Source organism: Dipodomys ordii, unplaced genomic scaffold (assembly GCF_000151885.1).
Source record: "Dipodomys ordii isolate 6190 unplaced genomic scaffold, Dord_2.0 Scaffold7, whole genome shotgun sequence".
Taxonomy (NCBI): Eukaryota; Metazoa; Chordata; class Mammalia; order Rodentia; family Heteromyidae; genus Dipodomys; species Dipodomys ordii.
In genome coordinates this window covers 16,663,559-16,668,432 of record NW_012267223.1, presented here as the reverse complement: position 1 = coordinate 16,668,432, position 4,874 = coordinate 16,663,559, and positions in this window count along the sequence as shown.

Genomic DNA, 4,874 nt, shown 5'->3' with positions numbered 1-4,874 from the left:
AGGCGCGGCCGGGGGCGGGACGGGCGTCTGCGTGCGCGGGCTGAGGCAAAGCTGTGACGTCAACACCCGGCGCCGCGAGACGGGCGCGACGCCAAAGGGAAAGGCCGGGGGCTGCGGTGGGGGAAAAGTGTCAGCCGCGAGCTGGATTTTCTAGACGCTCCCAAAGGGAAGGGAGGGGCTCCAGGAGAGAGGCTGGCCGGCGGAGACTTGCTTCCCCCCCCCCCTTTCTGCTTTTCTACACCTCTCTGAGCGCTTTCACATTTAATCATCACAAAATAGGTGTGCGGTTGACTTTTGGCCCCCGTTTCCCTGACCTAGAAACTAGGCCTTAGAAAGCTGTGGTTCGCTCAAGGTCACGCAGCCAGAACCGGAAAGGCTCCGTCGAGATTCCAACCCATTCTGATTGAGAATTCCAAGACTCGGAAAATGAAAAGCAGAGGTGGGACGGAGGGGAAATAACTAGGAGACTGACTGAAGGATTCATTAAAGACGTTCTCAAGTAAGACCACCGTGACCCGAGTTAGCCTCAAAACAGGAAGTGCGAAGAGATCTGGAGAGGAAGACGGTAACGCCAGCCACATCTTGCATTTTCCCAAACACTGGGTGGGTTTCCTGGCTCCCAGAAAACTTGACACTAGCAAATTCCAGGCTGCAGACTCCCGCCCCTATCCTGTCTTCTCTTGGAAGGGAGGCGGAGCGGGTAAGTGGAAAGCTGAGAAGTTGGAGAGGAAAGGGGTGGAGTCGGTAGGATGAATAAGTCCCGTGATACGTGTGAGGTCTTCCGTGCTTGAGAATGCGTCACGTGTGGGGAATGTCTCAACACTCCAGTTTAGGGCGTGATGAGTCAAAGATCACTTCCCAGTGTTTTCCAGGGGGGGCGATGACACTCAAAAGCCCCTTCCTTATTCCCTAGGTGACTCATCATCTAAGTTTTTCCCAGCCTCAACTCATGTAAGTGCCGAGAGAAGGAAGCAGCTTTTGGATACGAGAGTAAAGATGAAATCGCCCTTCTCTTGCGATCCTAAATACCCTCAGCTTGATGTTTGCATGCCCAAGTTTGTCTCTCAAAGTTTTCCTCTCTTGGCCTTCCTGGAAAAACAAAAAAAACAATATAGAGGTAAACTGAGTTTGCGTCGGTGCTGTCATCACATCCACCCTTACTTTGTGTGTAAGCCTGCGCTATGGAATGCTAACCACATGGCTTGGAGGTGTGGCTCACATGATTGAATGCTAGCATACCAAACCCGAGTTTCAAAACCTAGTACTGCATGCCAAATAATAATAATGATTATAACAATAATAATACTTAGGAATGTTGAATAGCTGGTTGGATATGAGCCCCAAATGTCCCTTCCTTTTTTTTTTTTTTTTTGCCAATCCTGGGGCTTGAACTCAACCTGGGCACTTGCCCTGTGCTGCTTCTGCTCAAGGATAGCACTCTACCACTTGAGCCACAGAGCTACTTCTGTCTTTTTCTGTGTATATGGTATTGAGGAATCTAACCCAGGGCTTCATGCATGCTAGACAAGCACTCTACTATTAAGCCGCATTCCCAGCCTACAGCTAGGCTTTTTGATGGCTGTACGGAGATGGAGTTTGTGGACTTTTCTGCTCAGTCTGACGTCAAACTCTGGTTCTCACATCTCAACCTCCTGAGTAGCTAGGAATTCAGGCATGAGTAATTGGAACCTGATTCCTTATACTTCACCTCTGAAAACTGGAAAAGGTCTTGCTCTGCATTGCTTTTGATTTCCCGAATTGTCATGCAGGCAATCAATTTATATAGGTGCTTCTTTTCTGAAGAGCAAAAAAATTTATACAGAGCTTTACTTTGTCTTTCCACAATTATTATACACATCAGAAAATTTAGAAAAAAACATCTTATTGACTTTCACATACAAGGTTATAATGTCTTAATAAACATGCTTCTTGAAGGTATGATATTTATCATACCTATATCATACTTATATATATACATACATGTGTACATATACATTATATGTATATATGTACACACACACACACATATATATATATATAAAGAGAGAGAGAGAGAATGAGTCTTGAGTTTAAGCTTCTGGTACCTTCATTTTTTTGGGGGGGGGTCCAGTCGTGGGGCCTGAATTCTGGGCCTGGGCGCTGTCCCTCAGCTCTTCAGCTCAAGGCTAGCGCTCTACCACTTGAGTCACAGCACCACTTCTGGCTTTTTTCTTTTTGCTTATGTGGTGCTGAGGAATTGAACCCAGGGCCTCAGGCATGCAAGGCAAGCGCTCTACCACTGAGCCACCTTCCCAGCCCTGGTACCTACTAAAGATCACATTGTTACCAGAAACTTGGGGCAGCAAAGTTGACCTTGATCCTTGTTCTGACAAGAGAAGTATTCAGGCAAGATGTGAACATAATATATATGATAGGAAGTTTACTAGAAAAGAAATATGGCATAGCCAGGTGCTGGTGACTCACGCCTGTAATCCTAGCTATTCAGGAGGCTGAGATCTGAGGATCACCGTTCAAAGGCAGCCTGGGCAGGAAAGCCCATGAGATTCTTATTCCCAATAAACCACCAGAAAACTGGAAGTGGTGCTGTGACTCAAGTGGTAGAGTGCTAGCCTTGAGCTGAAGAGCTGAGGGACAGCTCCCAAGCCTAGAGTTCAAGGCCCATGACCAACAACAACAAAAAAAGAGCTGGGTGCCAGTGGCTCACACCTATAATCCTAGCTACTCAGGAGGCCGAGAAATGAGGATTGCAGTTCAAAGCCATCCTGGGCAAGAAACTCCATGAAACTCTTATCTCCAATAAACCACTAGAAAACCGGAAGTGACCCTATGGCTCAAGTGGTAGAGCTCAGGGATAGCGCCCAAGCCCAGAGTTCAAGCCCCATGACCAACAAAAAAGAAAGAAAGAAAGAAATATGGCAGAGAAAGAGAGCACATGGCATAAACATGCCACAGGAAGACAGCACTTCCTCCCATTTCAGCTACTTTGAATTGTCTTTCTCTTGGCCTTGGGTTACATAAAGAGAATTGAAGTCCTTGAAGATGCTTCTAATTGATGACATCGTATGTTTCCTGTAAGGTCCTGGCACCAAAGATTTAGTACTTATTGCACTATACTTGACTTCTCATTCTTTTGTCCTTCCTACTACCTCATTCTTTCATTCTTTTGTTGCCCTGCTCTATTTTGTTGTTGGGAAGACTTTCGTTTTTCAGCTTCTGCTATCTGCAAGTTGTATAGGCTGCAATTACTTGGCTATCTTCCTTTCTTCTAACTCATACCAACATCTGACTATTTAAAATAAAATTCAGGTTAGATATGATAGTATTGTGATCCCAGCGCTCAAGAGGCCAAGGAAGAGAAATGTCAAATTGAAGGCCAACTTTTTAAAAAAAAATTATATTTTTATTGAAGTGGATGTACAAAGAGGTTACCATTCAAGGTCAAATTTATATAAAAAATAAATGAATTAAATCTCTATCAACTGATGAACAGCTAAATAAAATGTGTCACATACATATAATGAAATAATTTTCAGCAATAAAGAGAAGATATGTCCAGCAATATTAGTGAACCTTGAAAATATATTCTAAGTGAGAATGCTAGTCATAAAAGGGTCACATACTATATATGGTTCCATTCATATGAAATGTCCAGAATAGCCAATCTATAGAGACAAATAAATTAGTGGTTGCCTAGAGTTAGGGAGCCATAGGGCAGAGGATGATAAAAATAGGAATGACTGCTAATGGGTATGAAATTTCTTTTCAGAGCACCAAGAATACTCTAAAATTGAAGTGGCAATACAGATCTCGGTCAGTATACTAAAAGACATTAAACTTTATACTGTGAACTGTATCTCAAGCTGTTGAAAATAAGTGTAATTAAATATTTGGCTGTGGTGGGGGAGAAGATGGGAAGGGTTGGGAAGGGGAAACAAAGGAGGAGGCAACAATGCTTGATAAGAAATGTACTCATTACCTTGCCCATGTAATTGTAACCCCTCTGTATGGTATTTTCACAATAAAATAAATAAATAAATATTTGGCTGCAATAACAAGTAGATGCAATGAAGTACAAAACTTCCCTGTGGTAGTAGAAAGAAAATGGTTTTGAAGTTCAAAACTTAGTGTTAGAGCTGATCATTGGGCCATAAATACAACCAAATAGATACTGAGTACCTACCGAGTGCTGTTCAGTGCAGTAAGGACTCCTGAACTTTTGGTTTCTCCATCTGTGAGAAAATTGATAAACACTTCCTTCCACTGTAAGGTCCTAGTTCTCCTTCATAGGTAGAGGTAACAGAAGTTCTGGACTTCAAACTGAGCCCCTTTAGTCATTTCCTAATTATGTAGGCAATAATATGCTTCCTATAATCAACTGGCTGAATAGATTCCCAGCACCAACCTCTAATTCCCACAAACACTAAGATTATCATTAAAGACTAGGATTTATCAAGGCAAAGAAGGTCACATTGTGGACTTTGAAGTATTTACTTTTGATTCCTAAGGGGAAGGAAATTCCATTTCAAGAGATTCCTTGTCCTGGAAAAAATAGTGTGGACAGTATTGGGGGCAGTAGGAGGGAGGAGCTGATGAAGGCAGGAAGGGAGGAGTTTCTTCCTAAGCATAATAACTATAATCACTGGAAGTCTGAAATTACTGGTCCTGACCAGCCTTCTAGAACTATGAACAGTTACTTCTATATGAATCCATTTTCTCTGGGTTTAAACACTTGATGTTTTCCCATTTGTGGACAGAGAATTGTTAAAAGGCAAAGAGAAGAGAGGACTCCTGGGCTCAGGGTTCTCTCCTTTATGGAAGTGGAAAAAGACAAGTGTTTCTTCACTCTATGCAAACTAGAACATACTTGAAAGGCA